A 26,598-nucleotide genomic window follows, 5' to 3' on the forward strand; every position below is an offset into this window, starting at 1 on the left:
CAAGTGAACATCTCAAATACATGCTATTTAGACTCCAATATAAATGAAACTTAATGGCCAGAGGAAAATCACATTCTCCTGGAACTGTACATTTTATGACTCTAATAAGGTGATAACAATGGTTCTGTTGTGAATTTTTTTTTGAAATCCATTACATTCTCAATTATACTAATACAGGCTGATTTTCAAGGGAACAAAAATAAAATGTTTCTTTGGAGAAATCTCCAGTGAGAGCTATCTTATGACATGGTATCTCCCTGGAGACTGATTATGGAATTTTCTTGCAGAAAACATTTTATGTGACGAAAATGGAGTGCATTTGTTTCCTTGGAAACAAACCCTTTCACCTTCATTGCACAGAAATTCACGCAATGAAAATTTAGTAATTAGGCCCAGAATCTACCTGTTTTAAACTAGTGGAATTTTCAAACACATGATATTATTAGAAGTAATGTACAATAAAACCCAGTTAGCTCAGTTAAGGTCAAACAAATAAACCTTTACATGTTTTAAAAGTATAGACAGACATCTGGAATTCTAAACACTGAAATAGAATTACCTAAGGACTCATACTTCAATAGCTTAGAAAACCCCTCAGTTCAAATCATCAGATGATGGTCAAAAAGAAAAACCTAAGAAAGACACAATTTGAGTAACACAATATTATTAGAAAGTTTCATCATGAGGAAGTCAATACTGTGACGAGCAGCCAATAATCTCAAATCAAAATGTTTTCTATAGGGAAACAAAATCTGTTTTCTTTGGTAAAGAGTGCAGGGAAGGGGGGTCTTAGATCCTTTGCTTTTATTCCCCCATGCATATAGTTTTTATTTATTTAAAAATTTTATATTGAATTATAGTTGATTTAGAGTGTTTTAGGTATACAGCAAAGTGATTCAGCTTTACATATATATGTACATATATGTATACACATTACATTGTACACATACATGAATTATATACACATACCAGAACACCTGATCTGCCTCTTGAGAAATCTGTATGCAGGTCAGGAAGCAACAGTTAGAACTGGACATGGAACAACAGACTGGTTCCAAATAGGAAAAGGAGTTCGTCAAGGCTGTATATTGTCACCCTGCTTATTTAACTTATATGCAGAGTACATCATGAGAAACGCTGGACTGGAAGAAACACAAGCTGGAATCAAGATTGCCGGGAGAAACATCAATAACCTCAGATATGCAGATGACACCACCCTTATGGCAGAAAGTAAAGAGGAACTAAAAAGCCTCTTGGTGAAAGTGCAAGTGGAGAGTGAAAAAGTTGGCTTAAAGCTCAACATTCAGAAAACGAAGATCATGGCATCCGGTCCCAACCACTTCATGGCAAATAGATGGGGAAACAGTGGAAACAGTGTCAGACTTTGTTTTTCTGGGCTCCAAAATCACTACAGATGGTGACTGCAGCCATGAAATTAAAAGACTCTTACTCCTTGGAAGGAAAGTTATGACCAACCTAGATAGTATATTCAAAAGCAGAGACATTACTTTGCCAACAAAGGTTCATCTAGTCAAGGCTATGGTTTTTCCTGTGGTCATGTATGGATGTGAGAGTTGGACTGTGAAGAAGGCTGAGCACAGAAGAATTGATGCTTTTGAACTGTGGTGTTGGAGAAGACTCTTGAGAGTCCTTTGGACTGCAAGGAGATCCAACCAGTCCATTCTGAAGGACATCAGCCCTGGGATTTCTTTGGAAGGAATGTTGCTAAAGCTGAAACTCCAGTACTTTGGCCACCTGATGTGAAGAGTTGACTCATTGGAAAAGACTCTGATGGTGGTAGGGATTGGGGGCAGGAGGAGAAGGGGACGACAGAGGATGAGATGGCCGGATGGCATCACTGACTCGATGGATGTGAGTCTGAGTGTACTTCGGGAGTTGGTGATGGACAGGAAGGCCTGGCGTGCTTCGATTCATGGGGTCGCAAAGAGTCGGACATGACTGAGTGACTGATCTGCTCTGATCTGATCTGATATATAGGCAGTGACACCCCACTCCAGTACTCTTGCCTGGAAAATCCCATGGACGGAGGAGCCTGGTAGGCTGCAGTCCATGGGGTCGAGAAGAGTCAGACACGACTGAGCGACTTCCCTTTCACTTTTCACTTTCATGCATTGGAGAAGGAAATGGCAACCCACTCCAGCATTCTTGCCTGGAGAATCCCAAGGACAGATGAGCCTGGTGGGCTGCTGTCTGTGGGGTCACACAGAGTCGTACATGACTGAAGCGACTTAGCAGAAGCAGCAGCATATACATTTATATGAATGTATTCTTTTTTTCAGATTCTTTTCCATTATAGGTTATTGCAAGATATTAAATGTGGTTCCCGGTGCTATACAGTAGGTCCTTGTTGTTTATCTATTTTATATACAGTAGTATATATCTATTAATTACAAATTTCAGATTGATCCCTCTATCACTTTCCCCTTTGGGAACCATAAGTTTGTTTCCTATGTCTATTTCTATTTTGTAAATAAATTATTTGAATCATTATTTTATAGTCCACATATAAGTGATATCATATATTATTTGTCTTTCTGCAGTCGTTTTCTTTTTTTACGGAATCAACCTTCTGGATATACTTCATAAATCATAGACTTTCTTTTTTTGTATTATATACTATTTGCAGTGTAAAAATCAAAATATGGGGGGAGGTCACCAAAGAAGTTATGACTAATTCTGATATTTCTCAGGCTCCATTGATTACTTTAATAAAAGTGATCGTATACTTTAATTAAATTCTATAATTTATTTAAACTCTAGAAACAAATGCTACAGAAATGCCTCCTTTCTTAGTGTTTTGACATTTTCTTTAATGAAATGACTTTCAACATTTTACCCTGTCTTCAAAGTTCAAATCACTTAGAAGTGTCCACAATACATAGAGAATTATCTTTAAAGCTTTGACTTTGAAATAAATTTAAACTTATAGGAAAGTGGCAAAGTAGTAGAGAGTTGCTGAGTACCCTTCATCCTTTGGGTTTCCCAGGTGGTGCAGTAAAGAATTCGCCTGTTAGTGCAGAAGAAGCAGGTTCGATCCCTGGGTCACGAAGATTCTCTGGAGGAAGAAAAGGCAACTGACTCCAGTATTCTTGCCTGAGAAATACCATGGACAGAGGCGCGTGGTGGGCTACAGTCCATGGGGTCACAAGAGAATTGGACAGGACTTAGCAACTAAACAACAAACAGTTTTAGTGTCTGTTGGTGGATCTTGCCTACAGCTATTACTGCGATGTTTTAACAGTGACTTTCTGTTTCTCTCATTCTTTCTATGTGCATTCATTGGAATTCTTCTGTAAAAGGGAGTTATAAGGACAGTTCTTTGTTTTTATTTTTGGTTGTTTTGCAAATAAATGAACATTTTATTGCTTTGTCCTAGGTCTTCTGAAACAAGTTTTAGAAGACTAAAGTTGTTATCTTAATAAGGTGGGGTTGGTATGAAGAAATGTTATCATGGGCCAAGAAAATTAAAAAAAAAATAAAGGGTCCATAAAGCAAATACTATTCGGAAAGCTTCAATCTCAGAAACTCTTTATTTGTATTTGATGTTAGTAACAGCAGAGGCATATTAGAGAATTATCAAGTCTTGATTATTCAATTATGTATTCAAGAAATTGAAGATATTTTGCTGGGTAAGGAATTGATCGTATTTCACAACCCAACTCAAATATCTCTTCTCAAAATCTTTTTCTGATTTGTTCTGCAGAGCAATTATTCACCTTTTTCTTCATTCTCTGTTAGTGGCTCTGATATTTGCTACATTTTTTACATTGTATTTCAATTGTGGACATTCTTCCCCACCCTCAACCTCTCTCCCTTTCTCTTTCCTCTAAGACTACAAACTCCTTGGGATCAGTCCCCTCATCTGATTTACCATTGTATCTCCAATACATCAGTTCAGTTCAGTTCAGTTCAGTCGCTCAGTCGTGTCCAACTCTTTGCGACCCCATGAATCACAGCACGCCAGGCCTCCCTGTCCATCACCAACTCCCGGAGCTCACTCAAACTCATGTCCACCAAGTCAGTGATGCCATCCAACCATCTCATCCTTTGTCGTCCCCTTCTCCTCCTGCCCCCAATCCCTCCCAGCATTACGGTCTTTTCCAATAAGTCAACTCTTCGCATGAGGTGGCCAAAGTATTGGAGTTTCAGCTTCAGCATCAGTCCTTCCAATGAACACCCAGGACTGATCTCCTCTAGGATGGACTGGTTGGATCTCCTTGCAGTCCAAGAGACTCTCAAGAGTCTTCTCCAACACCACAGTTCAAAAGTATCAATTCTTCGGCACTCAGCTTTCTTCACAGTCCAACTCTCACATCCATACATGACCACTGGAAAAACCATAGTCTTGACTAGACAAACGTTTGTTGGCAAAGTAATATCTCTGCTTTTCAATATACTATTTAGGTTATAACACAGTGTTAATGCATATGGGTTTTCATTTTACTGTTTATAAATTCTTGACAGACAGATAGATGGATGGATGGATGGATGGGTGGGCCAAAATACCTGCCCTCAGGAAGCTTAAATTAGTCATAATTGTAATTATTACAGGCAAAGTAAGGGGGTAATATGTAAAAAGAGTCTGGCTCAGCCATCAAAAAGCTATGTGGACATAGCAAATTCATTCACCTTTCCAGCTCTCAGTTTCCCCATAAATAAACTGATTAGGTGATTCCTAAAGTTATTTACAACAATACTACTTTCCATCACTCTAACATCTACTTGAATATCATTGAAATAGGAGTACTGTACTCATAGGTACACAAAATGTCTAACTGAATAAAACTTAAAGCAAGTACACATGTTCTAACACCAGAACACTTATATATTTTATCTAAACTGCATCAGTCTAAAATTAGATCTTTTTCATATGACTGTCAATCTGTTAGCTCTTCAGAACTAACCAAGAAGCATGATCATTTTTCTATTTCAAGTTATGGCAAAAGTAGGCATTTTTGATGCCTTCCCAACTCTCCTGGAACAACATTTATGCATTATGCTAATCCTACTTCACACATGCTGCTTCACACATCATCTCTCATGGGATGAATCCATAATTTGATAAATAAAATTAAATGCTTAATGGCATCACACAGACTTCTTTCTGTATAGAACAGTTTGCCTTAAACTTATTAATGAAAACAATACCTTGCATTTGATTTGCATCTTATATATCAAAGGGCTTTCATATTCATCACTTTGTACAAGGAAACATTTTTAAAATGTTTAGGAGCTGAGCATAAGTCATGTTGTTGTTACTGTTGTAATGATATGATGACCTGGTGAGGTAGACAAAGGGTGAGAATCATTATCCAAGTGTACAAGTTAAGTAACAAAGCCACAGCCAGGCCAAGGGATCACTCATGATCACATGTCCCTGAGACTTCCAGGTACTGTGAAAGGTGATGGCAAACCACTCTAGTATTCTTGCCTGGAGAATCCCATGGACAGAGGAGCCTAGAAGGCTACAATCCATGGGGTTGCAAAGAGTCAGACACAACAGAGCAACTAACACACAAAGGCACTCACAATTTAATAGATTGTGCTTCCCTGAGCACTCAGATGGTAAAGAATCTGCCTGCCAAGCAGGAGAGGCATGGGTTCAATCTCTAGGTTCAGGAAGATTCCCTGGAGGAGGGCATGGCAACACACTCCAGTACTCTTGCCTGGAGAATTCCATGGACAGAGGAGCCTGGTGGGCTACAGTCCATAAGGTCACAAAGATTTGGACACAACTGAATGACTAACACTTTCACTTTTCACTTTCACATATAAATACAACTAATATGTTTTATTTGATGAAGTGACAGTGAGCGGAGGGAAAAGGTCTCTGTGATAATTATTTAATGGCAACATTTAAAAGTTTTGGACTTCCCTGATAGCTCAGTTGTTAAAGAATCCACCTGCAATGCAGGATACCCTGGTTCAATTCCTGGGCTGGGAAGATCTGCTAGAGAAGGAATAGGCTATCCACTCCAGTATTCTTGGGCTTCCCTTGTGGCTCAGCTGGTAAAGAATCTGCCTGCAATGCAGGAGACCAGGGTTCGATCCCTGGGTTGGGAAGATCCCCTGGAGAAGGAAAAGGTTACCCACTCCAGTATTCTAGCCTGGAGAATTCTATGAACTGTAGTCCATGGGGTCGCAAAGAGTCGGACACAACTTAGTGACTTTCACTTCACTTTACAAATTTAAAAGAAATAGAATGATATTAGAGCTTTTGAAAAAGAAAAATCAATACAAGATGGAAAGAAGAAATGGGAGGGAGAGAAGAAGAGAGGATGGAAGGAAGGCAGGCTGCACTTCTACTCATATTCTACACTTCACTTGAAAAATCAGAATCTGAAAAGGTTGATGAACATAAATATTTCAAGAAGCAAGGTACACAGATATCCAAAGTACTCTAGAGGGAAAGCCTTCAAAATGGTGTCAAGAATGTTACATTCGTACACTTTCTTGTCAAATCTATTAGGATTTCAATGATCATACCTGTTGAATCCACACTTACTAGAACAAGCTTAAGTTGTGATATTTTTCTTTTGCTAAAAATCACTGTCCTAACAAAGATGTCTCAGAACTTCATTATTCCACATATTTTAAGTAGAACATGCTTACTAGCACGTGGAAAAATACTGACCTTTTCAAACATCAAGGTATGATAGGCTGGCTATTCCCATAAAGAAAAAAGAAAAGAGAAATTGGATAAATGGTCAAATCATATGGCTCTTGGAAAATCCCAAAGAAACCCCAGAGCCCTCAGGCCTTATGTATAAAATACGTCATATGACAGAAAAGTTTCTCTTTCTCAAGAGACTAGAAGAAGGTATCTACAATACAGCTATATTCTCCTAAAAGTGATCTAATGTTCATTATATTTGTAAAATTAACCTATTTATCAGTCAGCCTCCAATAATCCACGGTTTTCATTATCTGAACCTTGGTTATAGATTCTACATGTCATTTCATAATTTTTTTTCAATATCAAAATAAATCTTTTAGGTCTAAAATTAAATGATAATTAGCTTAATTTCTTTTCATATTTTAGAAAGAGCCCATCTTCAATGAGTACAACAACAAGCTAACAATGAGTTAATACTAGCTAACACTGTGTACTTAACATGTGCCATGCTCTAAGTGCTTTGCATATATTAATGTATAAATATTGTCAAGATCCCTATGAGGTGAGTATTATTATTATCCCATCTTTCAGATGAGAAAACAGGTTTGAAGAAGCTAAACAGCTATCTCAGGGTTTCACAACCAGTCAGTAGGTGCTCTGGGATTATAATACAGACCATGTGACTCCAAAGTTATTCTTAACCTCTGCATTATGTTACAAAGGCACAAGGAATCAGGAAGGGAGAAAGGAGGAAGAGAGGATGGGAAGAGGAAGGGGAGAAAGAATGGGGAACAAAGAAAAGAAGGGAAGGAGGGAACACAGAGCTAGGAGGGAGAGTGGAAGAACATTGGGTGGGTGGAATAGAGACAGAAAAAGATCAGAGGAAAGAATTTGACTCAAGTTTCAAAATGACAGATGAGATCTCTCAATGAACAGCTGTGAAACTCAGTAAGTCATGGAGAATGCTTCTGGGAAAGTGAGGCACACTAACACACTCGTGTGAGAAACCTGGAGAGGCAAACTCGCAGCAGAAATAATGCCGCATTACTTCTTTAGGACTACCTACCAGGAGTTGTGTTGGACCCATTCCCTGAAAACTGCTCCTAACAAAAGAACAAATAAATGAAGGAAAATTTTCCACCATGCATCCACTAGAAGCAAATGTTAAATGGCTAGTTTTCTTCTTGAGCATCAGAGGTTAAGGCACAGCCTTCTTGTTTAAATCTTAGTTATTCTTGCCTATTCTTAGCCAAAAAATAAACAGATTTCCTTTAATAGACTCATAACTCACCACTGCCTAACCTTAGGCCTGACATTCCTGTTATGATTAGATGGCTCCAAGTAATCTTGTCTATCTTATTCTCCATAACTTCCCTTAACTCAGGCAAATTGAACTATTTATTATTTCTCAAATTATCCTGTATTTGTGCACACAAATGCTCAGTTTTCTTCATGCTTGGCCAAATTCTACACTCTCCAAGGCCCAGTTAAAACATCCCCCACTCCCACTACGAAACTTTCTTGATGGTTCCTCTTGGTGGCTCCACCAGAATGGTGCTTTCCTTCCTCTGAATTTGTGTTTAACTTTGTCTGCATTTGTTTAACTTCCTCTGCATTTTTCTTTACACTTTTATTTTTTTCTTGACTCTCTTACATGGATGATTCAACATCTTACTTCTTCAGGGCAGACTGTAACCTCTGAGGCAGCACCACTATTTAATCTACCTTTAGAGACCTCATGGTACTTAAAGGATTGATTTTGAGTGAGTGGACAAACTAGACTTTAAATAAATATTTGCTTAATTTCCACCATATATATTCCACTATTGGGGCATATACATACTCATTACAGGGTATATATCTACATAGACATATAATGTTGCTACTGTTGCTTAGTTGCCAAGTTCTGTCCAACTCTTTGTGACCCAGTGGACTGTATTACTCCAGGCTTCCCAGTCTTTCACCATCTCCTGGAGTTTGCTCAAATTCATATCCACTGAGTCAGTGATGCTATCTAACCATCTCATCCTCTTCTGCCCTCTTCTCCTTTTGCTTTCAATATTTCCCAGCATCTAAAATGACTTAAATTAAGTTCTAGACTTCCAGAGGAATTAGTAAGCAAACAAATAGTTCTTGTAATGATGTCTACCGAGGCCACAAACTCAAATGCCTGTAGGACCCACGGAGATAGTATCCGTGAGAGAAGCCAGCACTGGGCCTGATGCAGGAAGAAGATGGAGGGATGGAGGCAGTGGAAGCGGAAAGTGAACCCTTCAAAAGTGATCATCACTCACTGGAAACAAGCTGGAAATAGCTCGCCATTACTGCGTGGGAATGCCAGCCTACTGTGCCAGAAATTCAAATATTGATGTGAAATCCTGCAATTTTTATATTTTTGCAACTAAGTGTTATGATTATTATTTTTTTACTTTAATCGAACACTGTGCAGGCAAATAAAACCCATTTGTGTGCTGAATCCAAGCTATGATCACCAGCTTAGACTATCAGACCTGAAATTTTCAGGCAGGTGTGATGAAAAGACAGAAGGTCAGAGATCTATGATGTTTACATAAAATGCAGGGAATCTTTACTATAACTCTTTCCATCACTTCCAGGGCACAGGAAGGAAGTACAGTAAATTTCTCCAGGAGACTGGAGAAGGGTACAATGGCTCTTAGCCATGGTATCTGTGGGGTTTAAACACGGAAATTTATTGTCTCAACGTCCTGGGGACTAGAAGTCCAAACTCATGGTGTCAGCAGGGTGAATTCTTCTGAGTGCTTTGTGGGAGAATTAATTCCATGACTTGCCCCAGCTTCTAGTAGCCTCAGGTGTGCTTTGGCCTATAGATGGCATTCACACCGTGTCTTCATGGAGTCATCTGTCTCTGCCTAAATTCTCCCTTTTCATAAGGACACAGTTATATTGGATTAGGATCTACTCTAATGATCATTATCTTATCATCTGCAAAGATCCCATTTCCAGGTAAGGTGCATTCACTGGTCCTGGGTGCTAAACTTCGACTTTTTGTTGTTGTTGTTCATTCAGTCATGTATGACTCTGCAGCCCCATGGACTGCAGCACGCCAGGCTTCCCTGTGCTTAACGATCTGCCAGAGCTTGCTCAAACTCATGTCCATTGAGTCAGTGATGCCATCCAACCATCACATCCTCTATCGTCCCCTTTTCCTCCTGCCTTCAGTCTTCCACAGCATGAGGGTCTTTTCTAATGAGGTGGCCAAAGTTTTGGAGTTTCAGCCTTAGTATCAGTCCTTCCAACAAATATTCAGGACTTATTTCCTTTAGGATGGACTAGTTGGATCTCCTTGCAGTCCAAAGGACTCTCAAGAGTCTTCTCCAACACCACAATTAAAAAGAATCAATTCTTCCGCACTCAGCTTTCTTTATAGTCCAACTCTCACATCCATACATGACTACTGGAAAAACCATAGCTTTGACTACACAGACCTTTGCTAGTAAAGTAATGTCTCTGCTTTTTAATATGCTGTCTAGGTTGGTCATAGCTTTTCTTCCAAGGAGCAAAGGCTCCTTAATTTCAAGGCTGTGGTCACCATCTGCAGCGACTTTGGAGCCTCCCAAAATAAAGCCTGTGCACTGTTTCCATTTTTCCTCCATCTATTTGCCATGAAGCGACGGAGCCAGATGCCATGACTAGTTTTTGAATTTTGAGTTTTAAGCCAGACTTTTCCCTGTCCTCTTTCACCTTCATCAAGAGGCTCTTTAGTTCCTCTTTGCTTTCTGTCATAAGGGTGGTACCATCTGCATATCTGAGGTTATTGATATTTATCTCAGCTTGTGCTTCATCCAGCCCAGCATTTCACATGATACACTCTGCATATAAGTTAAATAAGCAGGGTGACAATATATATATATATATATATATCCTTGATATACTCCTTTCCTGACTTGGAACCAGTCCATTGTTCCATGTCCAGTTTTAACTGTTGCTTCTTAACCTGCATACGGATTTCTCAGGAGGCAGGTCAGGTGGTCTGGTATTCCCATCTCTTGAAGAATTTCCCACAGTTTGTCATGATCCACTCAGTCAAAGGCTTTAGCATAGCCAATGAAGCAGCAATAGATGTTTTTCTGGAATTCCCTTGCTTTTTCTATGATCCAGTGGATGTTGGCAATTTGATCTCTGACTCCTCTGCTTTTCTAAATCCAGCTCTAACATCTGGAAGTTCTCGGTTCACATACTATTGAAAACTGGCTTGGAGAATTTTGAGCATTACTTTTCTAGCATGTGAAATGCGTGCAACTGTGCGGTATTTTGAACATCTCTTTGGCATTTCCCTTCTTTGGGATTGGAATGAAAACTGATCTTTTCCAGTCCTGTTGCCACTGCTGAGTTTTCCATATTTTCTCGCATATTGACATCTTTTGGGGAACACAATTCAACCCATTAACAGTGATTACTGTCCACATTCCAGAGCCTCCTGCAGAGCTCCCTCTGCAACTTGAAAATCCCAGCACAAGTCTGTGCCAGGAATAGAGAATTGGGAACTATGGCAGTAACATCTTTTAAAAAGCACAGTCCTAATGAGGTGGATGAAACTGGAGCCTATTATACAGAGTGAAGTAAGCCAGAAAGAAAAACACCAATACAGTATACTAATGCATATATATGGAATTTAGAAAGATGGTAACAATAACCCTGTGTACGAGACAGCAAAAGAGACACTGATGTATAGAACAGTCTTATGGACTCTGTGGGAGAGGGAGAGGGTGGGAAGATTTGGGAGAATGGCATTGAAACATGTAAAATATCATGTATGAAACGAGTTGCCAGTCCAGGTTCGATGCACGATACTGGATGCTTGGGGCTGGTGCACTGGGACAACCCAGAGGGATGGAATGGGTAGGGAGGAGGGAGGAGGGTTCAGGATGGGGAACACATGTATACCTGTGGTGGATTCATTTTGATATATGGCAAAACTAATACAATTATGTAAAGTTTAAAAATAAAATAAAATTAAAAAAAAAAAAAAAGAAGAACAGAAAAAAAATAAAAAATAAAAAAATAAAAAGCACAGTCCTGGGACATGGAAATGCTTTCATACTGCTGATGGAGAATGCTGGAGACAACATTACTTCTCCTGAGAAACAAGTAAATATCTTTCTGTCCTCCCTATAATATGAGGATACGCTCAACTATTTGCATGTATGTGCACTAAGAAGCTCAGTCATGTCCAATTCTTTGTGACCCCAAGGACTGTAGCTCCCATGCTCTTCTGTCCATGGGATTCTCCAGGCAAGAATACCAGAGTGGGTAGCCATTCCCCTCAGCAGGGGATCTTCCCAACCCAGGGATTGAACCCATGTCTCTTATGTCTTCAGCACTGGCAGACAGGTTCTTCACCACTGAGAAACAAATAAATATCTTTCTGTCCTCCTTGTAATATGAGGATATGCTCAGCTATCTGTACATGTGACCCAGTTTTTCTGTGTGTTCTGCCTCAGACTAAATGCCTTAAAGGGTCAGGTCCTACCTGATTCTGCAGGACTAAATGTACCAACTGCCTCTGTATAAAGCAGCTCACTGGCCAAAATCACAGTGAAAAACACATTGCTGTGTTTCTGCACATATAGGAACTGCATGGTGAAGAAGTCTTCTGAAAACCCCCCTTACAATGAACTCCTGAACTTTCCAACTCCCCTATTTCCTCCTCAAATATCATTAGAATTCAACCCAAACAGAAACTATCCAGAACCCAGGTGGGCTAGATTCACCCAGCTAGATTCATGGAGATTACATGGGTCTTAAATGAGACTCCTCTTGCTTCTCTGAGGCCTTGATGATGTGAAGTCTTGAAAACCCAAGTCATTTCTCTGGATGAATTTTGCTACTTAAAATGAAAAAGTTGAAGACTATTATAAATAAAGATGAAGATAGCATTAGTTGTTTCTGTGAGGATCCCAGAAGGTTTCACCAAAGAGATAACATCTGAACTGGTTTTGAAAAAATTAGTGAGGAATTCACCAAGACAGGAAGAAGAAATAAGCATTCCAGGCAATGATAAAAGCATGTGCAAAAGGAGAGAGGGAAGGAAAAAATATGGCACATTAGAAACAAGCAAGGATGTATTTACTTAGTTCTTAAATGGATCCAACTCTGAGACAATTCATCAATGTAAAAGATATAACAACACTTTTGGTGTGTTTTTTTAGAAAGAGAATCACGAATGCATACCTGTGCATCCCAGTTTTCATACACATTCTCTTTTCAGCAAGGACAATATATAAAAAGAAAAATGTCTTACAATCAAGAAAAAACTAGATAATCTGATAAATCCCATCCAGCCCTAATATTTTGTGTTAGTGGCTATCAGGGTCCTGGAAACTAATTCAACTGATCAACGGAAAACTGAGTACTCACTGTGGATAAAGCTATGAGCTAAATGCTATGGGAGGGTCTAGTCTGTGCAAGAGAGCTCAGTAGCTCAGTCATGCCCCACTCTTTGCAACTCCATGAACAGTAGCCTGCCAGGCTTCTTTGTCCATGGAACTCTCCAGGCAAGAATACTGAAGTGGGTTGCTACTTCCTACTCCAGGGCATCTTCCAACTCAGGGATTGAATACACATTTCCTGAGTCTCCTGCGTTAGCAGGCAGATTCCTTACCACTGAGCTATCTGGAGAGGGTAGGGGATGTAAAATAATTTAGAAATAGCTGTATCCTTGGAAGCTCAATGTTGAAGTAAATTCTCTGTGTTACTACTGCATCTCTTCCAACCTGTACACTTCATCTGCTAATTTTTCTGCACTCAAGTACAATCTTCCATCTACCAGTATTAATTATTACCTTGCCAGATAATTCCCATAATTATAGGTTGTGAAGATCTTCTGGGCTCTCGAGTTTTCTAATGAAATTATTTTTAAATTAGTGTTACAACTGAGTGACTATTCATAAACAGTTGTGAAGAGGGTCAGAAGCAATTTCTCATTAACACTCAAATACCTGCATCCATGAATTTGATTCGAGAAGTTAAAAAAAAAACTCTATATTATCAACAATCTTTCTTTTTATTTTTTTGCAATTAGTAAGAGCTTCTTGAGAAGAACAAGGAGACAGAATACAGCTAGAGCAGCTGAAGTTGTGCATTATCTACATCTACTTATCCATGCTTCAGCCTACATTCACAATTTTCCTGAAGGTCTGTTTTACTTTACACACAAGTGTTTGTCTTCTTCCCCTCCTGAGATATTTTAAAAATAAAAGTGGAACTTTCAAAAATATGATGAATACACAATGATACAGTGAAGCAGATACAGGAATCTGCCATCAGTATTTGGAAGATGAAAACTGGACTGAGGAGTGATAAATGATGAAGCAGGGCAAGAAGTAATGGAGACTAGTGACATTCTAGGGACTGCAGCTGAAAAAGGAGTCAGAATGAGTCCTAGGCTGGAAAACTGGAAAAGCAGTTAAAAGTCTTTTTTATAGATAGAGTTCAAGATAATTATACCTCCATCCCAAATCCTGAGACAAAACTCAAAGAGCTCCTTAAAAGAATTAGACTAACCTGTATGGTGAGGGTTTCAGGATGTGTGTGTGGTGCTGAGGATGGAAGGGGAGCTCTTGAGCAATAAGTACCCAGTTCAATGTTCTGTCCACTTGCTCTGTCTGATTTTCCTAAAGCTATACCTGCTTCTCCACATTGAATTCCTTTATTGATTTTTTCCTAAATACGAAAGGACAATCAAGAATCATCACACATTAGAGAAAAGCTTCAACATGTGAGAGCCCCAGATAAAGAAACAGGAAACAGAGACAATTGAACAAAATTTTCAAAATTAGGTTATGGCCATGCTAGTGGACATCTCTCTTGGTGACTGTCTCAGCAGAAAAATAGGTTAAGAATTAACTTCTCTTCTAATGTTTGTTCTATCCCTCCAGATTGCCTATCCTCTGCACATTGGATGAGTGTTCTATAGTCTATGCTCTAAGAGTTCTAGAACCTTTACTAATACAATCAGGGAAATACAATAGAAATAGACTGTTGACAATGCTAAATGGTTCTTTGGAGTCAAAGAAGTAGATTTGGCATTGTTAATTTAGAATATCCGGGGGACAGTTTTAAGAATACAGTTCTGAACCTATAGGACATGAGAATTTGAACAAAAGAGCATTCACATTAGTTTTTAGGGAAGGAATATTTTAACATAATTCTGGAAGGTTATGACCAACCTAGATATCATATTCAAAAGCAGAGATATTACTTTGCCAACAAAGGTCCATCTAGTCAAGGCTATGGTTTTTCCAGTGGTCATGTATGGATGTGAGAGTTGGACTATGAAGAAAGCTGAGCACCGAAGAACTGATGCTTTTGAACTGTGGTGTTGGAGAAGACTCTTGAGAGTCCCTTGGACTGCGAGGAGATCCAACCAGCCAATCCTAAAGGAGATCAGCCCTGGGTGTTCAATTGGAAGGACTGATGTTGAAGCAGCGTTCCAAAGAATAGCAAGAAGAGATAAGAAAGCCTTCTTCAGTGATCAATGCAAAGAAATAGAGGAAAACAACAGAATGGGAAAGACTAGAGATTTCTTCAAGAAAATCAGAGATACCAAAGGAACATTTCATGCAAAGATGGGCTGGATAAAGGACAGAAATGGTATGGACCGAACAGAAGCAGAAGATATTAAGAAGAGATGGCAAGAATACACAGAAGAACTGTACAAAAAAGATCTTCACGACCCAGATAATCACGATGGTGTGATCACTGACCTAGAGCCAGACATCCTGGAATGTGAAGTCAAGTGGGCCTTAGAGAGCATCACTACAAACAAAGCTAGTGGAGGTGATATAATTCCAGTTGAGCTATTTCAAATCCTGAAAGATGATGCTGTGAAAGTGCTGCACTCAATATGCCAGCAAATTTGGAAAACTCAGCAGTGGCCACAGGACTAGAAAAGGTCAGTTTTCATTCCAATCCCAAAGAAAGGCAATGCCAAAGAATGCTCAAACTACCGCACAATTGCACTCATCTCACACGCTAGTAAAGTAATGCTCAAGATTCTCCAAGCCAGGCTTCAGCAATATGTGAACTGTGAACTTCCTGATGTTCAAGCTGGTTTTAGAAAAGGCAGAGGAACCAGAGATCAAATTGCCAACATCCGCTGGATTATGGAAAAAGCAAGAGAGTTCCAGAAAAACATCTATTTCTGCTTTATTGACTATGCCAAAGCCTTTGACTGTGTGGATCACAATAAACTGTGGAAAATTCTGAAAGAGATGGGAATACCAGACCACCTGATCTGCCTCTTGAGAAATTTGTAGGCAGGTCAGGAAGCAAAGTTAGAACTGGACATGGAACAACAGACTGGTTCCAAATAGGAAAAGGCGTACGTCAAGGCTGTATATTGTCACCCTGCTTATTTAACTTATATGCAGGGTACATCATGAGAAACGCTGGACTGGAAGAAACACAAGCTGGAATCAAGATTGCTGGGAGAAATATCAATAACCTCAGATATGCAGATGACACCACCCTTATGGCAGAAAGTGAAGAGGAACTAAAAAGCCTCTTGATGAAAGTGAAAGTGGAGAGTGAAAAAGTTGGCTTAAAGCTCAACATTCAGAAAACGAAGATCATGGCATCCGGTCCCAACCACTTCATGGCAAATAGATGGGGAAACAGTGGAAACAGTGTCAGACTTTATTTTTCTGGGCTCCAAAATCACTGCAGACGGTGACTGCAGCCATGAAATTAAAAGACGCTTACTCCTTGGAAGGAAAGTTATGACCAACCTAGATAGCATATTCAAAAGCAGAGACATTACTTTGCCAACAAAGGTCCGTCTAGTCAAGGCTATGGTTTTTCCTGTGGTCATGTATGGATGTGAGAGTTGGACTGTGAAGAAGGCTGAGCACCGAAGAATTGATTCTTTTGAACTGTGGTGTTGGAGAAGACTCTTGAGAGTCCCTTGGACTGCAAGGAGATCCAACCAGTCCATTCTGAAGGAGATCAGCCCTGGGATTTCTTTGGAAGGAATGTTGCTAAAGCTGAAACTCCAGTACTTTGGCCACCTGATGTGAAGAGTTGACTCATTGGAAAAGACTCTGTTGCTGAGAAGGATTGGGGGCAAGAGGAGAAGGGGACAACAGAGGATGAGATGGCTGGATGGCATCACTGACTCGATGGACATGAGTCTGAGTGAACTCCAGGAGTTGGTGATGGACAGGGAGGCCTGGCATGCTGCGATTCATGGTATTGCAAAGAGTCAGACACGACTGAGCAACTGAACTGAACTGAACTGAACACCTTAAGCAAAATATACCAGCACCTGATCCTTTTTGCTCAGCTTCCAGTCATTCAGAGCAATAATTTAATAAATACATTAACCAACTAATTAAAACAGAGAAAGGGGTTTTCAGACAATGGATGTGCCCAATATACAGCCCCCACAATCTCAGCATTCTGTATTCTACAGCAGACAGTTTTGTATTTGATTAACATACTATCAATTTCCTAGGGTTTGATTAACTCCTATGCAGTTAGAACCAATTTTGGACTTCAAGTTTTGATAATTCACAAAAATTACGCCATTCTAGGTTGTCTTGACTGGGCAGCTAGGTTGCCCCCCACCTGACAATAATTCTTCATACCTAGTGTGTTTTTTTCTAAAAGAGTGACTTTCAATTCTGGCTAATTAGAATTAACTGAGGAGATGTTTAAAAAAATTCTGGTGTATGGACCATCTCCAGATATTCAGTTTATCTGATCTTGGCTGGGATCTGGGCATTGATAATTTTTAAGTGCTTTCCCAGGTGACCCAAAAGTAAGCAAGAGAAGAGAACCATTTCTTTGAGGTAAGTCACTGTAGGTCAGGATTTTAAACTAACATTGGACTGCTGATAGCTCAGTATGAATCTTATCCATTTTTTATACCAATATTATCAATATTTATCATATTCCTTTTTGCTCCACAATCAGACAATTTCAACAGGGGGAAATTATGGTGAGAATGATTGCTACCTAACAGATAAAATAATTTTAAATGCCTAGAACTACTCAAGTACAGATTGGATCACAAACTCCCTAACCTTGGAAGGCTTTGAGTTGGACACAATTCAATTCAATATTTCCTGTGCGATATTGTATGAAAGGAGATCCAAAAATGAATTAGACACATACTCTGTTTTCAGAGAGGTTTCAATCTAAGTTTCTTTCTTATGCTAAGCTTGTATAATTTGCACATCAATTATTTTACTTTTATCAGACTAGTAATAAAATTCAGAAATAGGCATTAGTACTTTTTGCATTTTCTTCAATTTCACTTTCATTTTAAAATCTACTGTATTATTTGATGCTTTATCTACCTCTTATTGGCAAGAAGAAGTAAAACCTTAGGCAACTTAAACACCCTAACTTTAATTTCCTCGTTTTTAAGAAAGGGTTCATAAGAGTAGACGTGCTTACCCTCAAAAGATTTTTGTAAGCATTAAATGAATTATGCATATAATGTTCCTAGCACAGTGCCTAACACAAAGTACTTAATGTTTATCATTGTCTATCAACTCTCAAAACAATATATTCAATGCATAATTTATATCTCTTTTTTGTCTGCTATTATTAGAGTTTAAGGAAACAGATATTTATTGGAATTTCTCAATCTCATTGACAATAACTCTATTGATATTGTTTGTAGTGAGTACATTTTTGCATTTTTAAAAAGACATAAGAAGTAAGAAACACCTAAAATGAAATTAGGCTCACAGTTGATCTAGTTACAAGTGTTGCTTAGACAGACATTTGATGCACATTTTATAATCAGATGTTTCACTTTCTTCTTCACATTTGGGCTCTTCATTCTCTTAGAGCAGCTGTATAATTCAATGATTAAAATTATCTTATTACGGACTAGCACAGTGAATGTAAAACACATGTATGAAAATAACAGGATCTTGTATTAGGAAATGATTACAACACAGAGCAGCAACAGCAATTTTGTACTCACTCGTCTTGATGAAACCCAGTTTTGTTTTACAAATCATCAGATATTTTCCAACTCTGTAAAATAATGTAAATTGATGTTTTCCTTCACAAAATGCTAGTTCAAGAAAAATTTTGATGGCAGTTATAATTGTAAATTGATCACAAGCTTTGAAATACCAAATGCAAATAAAGCAGCTCAAAGCATAAGACATCTGGAGCAACCCAGCAATGCAACTCCCGGATTTTTTTCTGCTGTGCAAAATGTTCTAGTTCGGTAAACAGTTTAACCTTTTTGCATGCTACTGGTACATCTAATTCAAAACCACAGGGGAAAGCACCTTTCAGTACTGAGAATTCTAAATGTGAACCCCAATTTTGTCTCAAAAACTTAACATCAAGGGAGAGGAGGAACAAAAAGGAAACTTGGCCACTTCAGATGCTTTCACGATCACTAGAAACAAGCAAGAGCACCAACTTCTTGCTTGCAGCAGCACTCGATTTGGAATTGGAAGACCCCGTCTAAGTTCTGTTCTGCTATTTACTTGCTGCATCATCTTAGGAGAGTCATCGAATTTCTGTTTCTGTCCTCCTTTTTAAAGGGGGGAGGATACCACATTCTCCCTAGAGGTGCTATGGAGATTTGTCAGTTCCTCCATAAATTGAAAAGCACTTCAAAGTGTTTCAAAATGAAAAGGTGTGGATGCATCAATGCCAGAGGCATGTGAGGAAATGCGCATAACAGCAGAGAGAAAGGGAGAGTGAATCTATAATAATCACGCAGTAAGAGTGGCAGTGCCACATCATGCAGTTAGGTGCATTCTCACTCCCTTGTTTATGATCATCATCCTGACTAGGTCAATTAAACGAGATCTACGCAGTTTCTGGCTCCCAGTAGACAGTAAATCTTTTCTTTTCCACTTTCAACTATTAACCTTATGACTTATTTTTGCTGTGTCTATACAGTTATTTGATTAACTGATTGAATAGACATTTACCAACAGACATTTGTCAATGTTTACATTTACCAGTTTAACAACAGACATTACCACTGGCATGTGCATGCATGCTTAGCCACTCAATTGTATCCAACTCTTTGCAACCCATGGACTGTAGTCCACCAGGCTTCTCTGTCCATGGGATTCTCCAGGCAAGAATACTGGAATGAGTATCTATTCCTTTCTCCAAGGAATTTCCCAGACCCAGGAATTGAACTTATCTCTTGCATTGCAGGCAGATTCTTTACCATCGGAGCCACCAGGGAAGCCCCAATGCTCCACTGGAGGGATAAATTATTATATTAACTCTATTCTTATTTGGTCTGGGGTGAGACAGACATTCAATACATAATTTCTCCAAATATATAATTATAACTTGTAATGAATTCTGTAAAAGGAAGCAACACAAGAACATCCATCCAACTTAGAAGAGTTAGGGAGGATTTCAATCTCTTTATGACTACTTTGACTTTTTCAAACATGTCTTCTTTTTCTCTACAAATAAACTTAAGGTCATAAATATGACTCAAAGTTGTTAGAGGCATAACTACTTACTTTATAAAGTAAATATAAAAAGTAGTTATAGTTCTTTGTATTTCTCCCAGCATCTCAGTCAATTATTTGCCTATAATACTTAATGAATAAAGTGATCAGCTTAACTCATATTCTCTCTTTGGTCATTTTATTTATCTTGAATCCATTCTTAGATAAACACATGAATTGTGGGTTTCCAATATAAAAGATTAGTCCTACCAAAGATGCTGGGGATGCTCAGTTGCTTCATTAAAGTAGGAAATGGAGATTGTTGTGAACTCTGAATTTCTCTCTTTTGATAGAGAACCATAATCAGATGATACAAAAATACCTGATCAAAGAAAGTAGGAGCCCTTTTAATCAACTACAAATCAGACCAAGCCATATGGATCTTATGAACATATCACTTGTTGATCTACTGTCAGTGAGAGCTGAAATCAAGCGGAGGTAGTGTGCTTCTCCTCCAAGCTTCATTCTACATGTAATCACACCTGCAAATGTTTCTGTGACATAAACAAAGCCCTAGACTGTAATGAATATGACTAATCAACGTCTGTTAGACATGGCAATTATGCTCACTTGGGGCTGAAAAGGCAAAGAAACATAATTTAAGATCATGTTTTGAGACATCATAGTGGCAACAGAAAAAAAATTAACTGTGATTTTTTTAAAAGCAACTTATTATGATAGATTTCTAGCAGTTGCTTCTTCTATTTGGACTTCCCAGGTGGCTCAATGATAAAGAATCTGCCTGCCAATGCAGGAGTCGCAAGAGATGCGGGTTCAATCCCTGCATTGAAAAGATCCCCTGGAGAAGGAAATGGCAACGCATTCCAGTATTCTTGCCTGGGAAATCCTATGGACAGAGGAGCGTGGGGGGCTATAGTTCATGGGGTTGCAAAGAGTCAGACATAACTGAGCACGCACTCTCACTTCTATTTACAGTTCTGTTGTGCTGGGTACTCTGCTTGCTCCCGCCACATATCCACTCCACCCTTCCCCACTCTGCTTTATGCTACCAAAGGATGCCCACCATGACTGCTGCCTGTCTTGCCTCAACTTCTCTTAGTGTTCAGCTGGTGGGGAGTTGAGGCAGAACTGGAGAGACATTTATTCTCCAGGCTTATATCCAAGAGGTCAATGAGGACTGCTTAAATGCTCATCTCCTTAGATGACTATCTCTACTCAACCTTCCTTCTCAAACTTGTCCTTCTTCTCTCCTCTTGAACCTTAGGGACAGTAAGGGCATATACTAGCCTGAGCTACTGAAGTATCCTTGGTGGCTTCCTGGACGCACCTTTGAACATAAATCTTTTTATAAACCTCCTCCAGTCATCCTAATTTGGGACCACTATCTGTTTCCCATTAAGATCTTGAGTAACGCATATATATGTAAAATTTTAGGTTAGAGGAAAGTTCACACATATTAGTATACCACTTCAGTTTTTAGATGAAGAGAGAGAAAGTAGCTTGCTCAAAGTGACAAAGTTAGTGATGAAACCAACACCAGAGAGTATTTTTTATCAACTAAGACAATGCTATAAGGCAATGGCTCTTAAAGTGTGGTCCCCAGACCAACAGTAACAGCATCATTAGGTGATGTGTTAGGAGGACACATTTTCAGGCCCTACTCTAGACCTACTGGATCAGAAATTCTGGGGTCAGGACCAGCAGTCTGTATCTCTCAAGCTCTCTAGATAGGTGATTCTGATGCATACTAAAGTTCAGTAACTACTGTTTTAAGGTACCATTCTAATATCAAACATATGAGATAAGAAAAAGCTCACTAACTGAAACTATTATGAGAGAAAGTTCATTTCAATAGGAAGCCTCAGTTAAATAGTAGTCTTAAAAGAGAAACTGGTATATCAGTATTCATAGAAGTATTACTTATAAAGGCCAAAATATGGAAAGAAGAAAGTAAGTCAAGTGTCCCGCAGACGAACGGGTAAACAATGTAATATCACTCGTCATGCTCAGTCATGTTCGACTCTTTGCGACCCCATGAACTGTAGCCCACCAGGCTCTTCTGTCTATGGAATTCTCCAGGCAAAACTATTAGAGCGTGTTGCCATTTCCTCCTCCAAGGGATTTTCCTGACCCAGGTATTGAACCCATGTCTCTTGCATCTCCTACACTGCAGGCGAATTCTTTACTGCTGAGCCATGAGGAAAGCCTACAATGTAATATTATTAAGCCTTTGGAAAAAATGAAATCCTGACAAGTACTACAATGTGAGTGAATGATGAAAACATTATGCTAAGTGAGATAAGCCAGATACAAGAGGACAAATACCGTATGATTCCATTTACTTGACTGCCTAATCAAATTCATAGAGATAGTAGAATGGTGGTTGTGAGGGGTTAGGGGGAAGAAGGATGGGGAGACGCTATTTAATGGGTAGAGCTTCAGTTTGGGAGTATGGAAATGCTCTGGAGGTGAGTGGCAGTGATGGTCGTGCAACAACGGGAAAGCACTTAGTATCACTGAACTGCACACTTGAAGACGGTTAAAATGGTAACTTTTATGTTATGCATATTTTACCACAGTAAAAAAAGAAACAAACCAATTCTTTTAAAACACCCCAAATCACTGCTAGAAAACTGTTTCAAAGTTCATATCATATAAGGCTTTTCTTCATGAATCCTGGTGTTCAGGTCTTTTCCTCTTGGTAAGAATTTGGCACACCTTAAATCTTTGATCTAAAGAGCATCATTTCATCATTTACTTATAAATTCTTTGCTAATGTTTATAAAAGTGCTTGTTTTCTCATATAGGTTAATATTCCTTTTAACCTTTTTTTTTTTTCATACTTGATTCATAGGTGTTACAAAGTAAGATTCTGCCCTGTCCAAATTGGTCATATTAATCAGCTTGTGACCTACGTAATGCTGCTATCCAAAATCTCAATCCAGCCAATTCCTAACAAGTTGGAAAGATAATAGTAGTTGTAGTATCAGTGGTAATATTAGGAACAGTTGTAGTCATCATCATAGTTGTAGTTGTGGTAGAAACAGCTGATATTTAACTTGAGTGGTTACTACATACTACACATTGTTTTATTTGCTTTCTATGTATTCATTCATTTATTTTTCTGATAATTATGTGAGGTAGACTATTATTATCTTGTAAGCTTCACAGAAGTTAAACAGTATTTCCAAGTTTACCCAGCTGGTTATGGTAGAAGATGAAAATGCATATGGTTTGACTTCAGAATCCATGCTTCTTTAGCCATTAAATGGCTCAGAGGATAAAGCCTCTGTCTGCAATGCAGGAGACCCGGGTTCGATCCCTGGGTTGGGAAGATCCCCTGAAGAAGGAAACGGCAACCCACTCCAGTATTCTTGTCTGGAGAATCCCATGGACAGAGGAGCCTGGCGGGCTACAGTCCATGGGGTCGCAAAGAGTCGGACACGACTGAGCAACTTCATTTTCACTTTCACTACCCTCGGTAATATCTACCATGTATTTGGCATTTACTGTGTGCCAGGTATCAGGCTATGTGCTTTTTCATACCTTATCTCAGAAAATCATACTGAAGAGTTGGAGACATGATTTGTGGAGTCAGTTCATCCATTGCCCTCTTCTAGTTACTGGCAATACCTACACACTGGAACTTTCCCAATCCAGTTAAAGCTGGTTAAGTTGGAGGCAGTGAGGAGCTCAAAGCTTCTCCAAACATCTCCATTCACACTTCCATACTTAGAAATGCGACAGAAGTTACTATTTTGACTATGTCCATTGGCAGTATTGTCTCAAATTCTCATCAATTTCTGCTCTTTACTGAAAATCTAGGTTTAAGTAGATTTTTAAGATTTAAAAATTTAAAAATCAAGATCTTCTTCACCAATATTGATCTGCATTTATGAACACTTCCAAACTTTATGCTAGAACAATTGGGTTTATATGGTATCTAGTGCTGGAAATTTATATTAAGGTAGCTTTTCAATTAAAAAGTGTTGACAATAAATGGCTTGATCATTCTGCAACCAGACAAATCAAAATGTCTCTTTTCTAGGAGTACTCCACAGAAATTAACTGAGTCATCCATGTATCTTTTTAGAAAGAGTCCCACAGATTTGACCCCTGATATCCTAAAAAAAATACCTAATGCGAAAATTCTATCAATATTAACATGGCCCTTTAATTTAACATACACAACTACTATTATGCTCACTCAAAGAATTATCCCATCATCATCAGTCATATGTGTTTTCTCCAACATGATTGGCAAAGAAACTCTAAGAAACCAATATAATTTTAAGAAGTTTCCTGAGATATCTGTTGGTATATTTTAGATATATCTTCACCAAGATTGTCTAAAGTAGTTTCACTAACTCAATTACCTTCCCCTTTAATTATCAGGTGCAATGATTAGCAAGAGATATTTTAAAAACCTTGGTTATTTGGGTCAATTTCATTTCTCCATATACCGTAAGAACTACAATCAAGACATTGGGCAGAAAAAAATGGTTGATGAGGAAACTCATGGGACAAAGGACTTCCCTGGTAGCCAGCTGGTAAAGAATCCACCTGCAATACAGGAGACCCCAGTTCAATTCCTGGGTCAGGAAGATCTGCTGGAGAAGGGATAGGCTACCCACTCCAGTACTCTGGCCTGAAGAATTCCACGGACTGTATAGTACATGGGGTCACAAAGCGTCGGACACAACTGAGCGACTTTCACTTTCACTATGGGACAAAGGTAATGCTGTGAGAACAGACTTTTTATATGACCAATGGTTTGACTTAAAATCACTAAAAAACTAGAAATTAGGTAAGATAATTTCATTAAAAATTATATCAAATCATCTGACTTGATTTTTCAGTTGCATCATAATAATTTAAAATTGCTCTGTAAGTTGAAATCGAATGTTTTAATACTATGCTCATTAAATGCTTATATATTAACACTATAATATCATTAACAACAGATATTAAACTGAATGTGCATCTTATTAAAAAGGTACAAATGAAACCTCTGAACATTTTACCATAAGTTTCAAGATTTGCACTTGCTGTTTTATTGTCTATTGACATTTACTTCATAGCAACAAGAACTGCAAAATACCCTTTATTCTCTTAGGTTGATGCTTATACCACTGAGATTGACCATTTTCACCTGGTAGCTTAGAACAGTTTTGCATTCAACAGTATCCCATTTGTTTTCAGAAAGACTTGTTTTACCCAATTCACAAAAGGTTTAAAATCAGGAAACCTCCTACAGAGATAAATACCATCAAATAATGTGGTGTTCTGCCTTGAAATGAATGCATCTGCATGACAGCATACCATCTCCTGAGGCAAGGACTCAACAAATCAAGTCTTTTTGGTTGCCCTGCTAGACTTGTCATGAATTCTCATGGGAAGGCAGGTATTTTTTGCTGTTTTCTAAATGACTGGAACAGCTTAAAACATTTTTTAAAGTACAAAGGCAAAAATAGTTTTAGAGGTCACTGTACACCACGATCCTGAATAAACAGTGGGAAATGTGATGGTATTAACCACCTAAGTTCATTACTATGCTTTTCTCATTTCAAGTGCACATTGAAAATAATGAATGATGCCTATCCATCTTAATTTAACGTGTATGTATTGTGTTGGTATGTTTTTATGCATTCACAGTAGGCTATGATTTCCCGTTTTCTGGAAAGAAATGGAGCATATGCTTTAATATAAACAGATTTTGTAATGAAAAGTGAACTTCACTCAGAGACCACTTGGAAGCCTAAAATGTTTGTTAGATTGTACAGGGGGAAATATATCTATATAGCTGATTCATTTGGGTTTAATGGCTATCATTCCAACTCAGTGCTATGGAATTATATTGTTTATTTATGTGTACTTACTGGTTTGTTTTTCTCTGTGGTTTTAATACCTTACTGGAAACTGTAAGTATAAAGGAAAAATGATTACCGTGATTTTCACTAGAAAAGCCAAATCTTCTTCCAGAGCTTTATCATGCTAAATCAATGTCTAAACTCTATGACTGTGGACATGTACAGGCAAATATACAACTTCACTAAAAGAGGAGCTCTAAGGCCATTTTTCAGCAGCAGACATGCTGGCCTCGTTTCAGAAGTTCAAGATAAAGAATAAGTAAGGTAAGACCAGGAACTTTGATGAAAGCTAAAGTTCAAATTCTTTTTTAAAGTTCCAGCTTTTTGGAGAAACCTGTTCAACATCAGCCTTGTCTCTGGTTACTTGAGTTTCCTCAAGATCTAGAGAAGAAAGAAGCAATATGAAGAAACATGCATAAGGCAGAGATTTCTCTTACTCAACAATATCATCAACTCATTTTAATCTTTCCATGAAGAGGCACAGTGATTCTCTAGAATCAGATGACAATTTTTAACAAAATCAACAATTTACAAATATGTTAACAATGCATTCTTATAACTAAACTAAATAATCGGGGGGTGGGGGTGGGCAATGTGATTTTACTCAATTGCTAATAACAAACCTTCATTTATC

The 26,598-nt window shown here is 38.5% G+C and overlaps 1 protein-coding gene and 1 long non-coding RNA gene across 2 annotated transcripts in view; both read right to left on the reverse strand.

The window, feature by feature from the left end:
* Window positions 1–26,598, reverse strand: part of PDE4B (phosphodiesterase 4B) — a 650,415-nt gene that overhangs the window by 277,209 nt on the left and 346,608 nt on the right. The gene's annotated exons all lie outside the window — the stretch shown is intronic.
* Window positions 2,653–26,177, reverse strand: LOC129655310 (uncharacterized). The gene is made up of 3 exons (XR_008715878.1): window positions 25,974–26,177; window positions 18,618–18,670; window positions 2,653–3,076 (listed from the first exon to the last, which is right to left on the reverse strand). It is a non-coding gene; the product is annotated as an uncharacterized LOC129655310 (long non-coding RNA).

The sequence above is a fragment of the Bubalus kerabau genome, chromosome 6 (genome assembly GCF_029407905.1).
Source record: "Bubalus kerabau isolate K-KA32 ecotype Philippines breed swamp buffalo chromosome 6, PCC_UOA_SB_1v2, whole genome shotgun sequence".
Classification (NCBI taxonomy): Eukaryota; Metazoa; Chordata; class Mammalia; order Artiodactyla; family Bovidae; genus Bubalus; species Bubalus kerabau.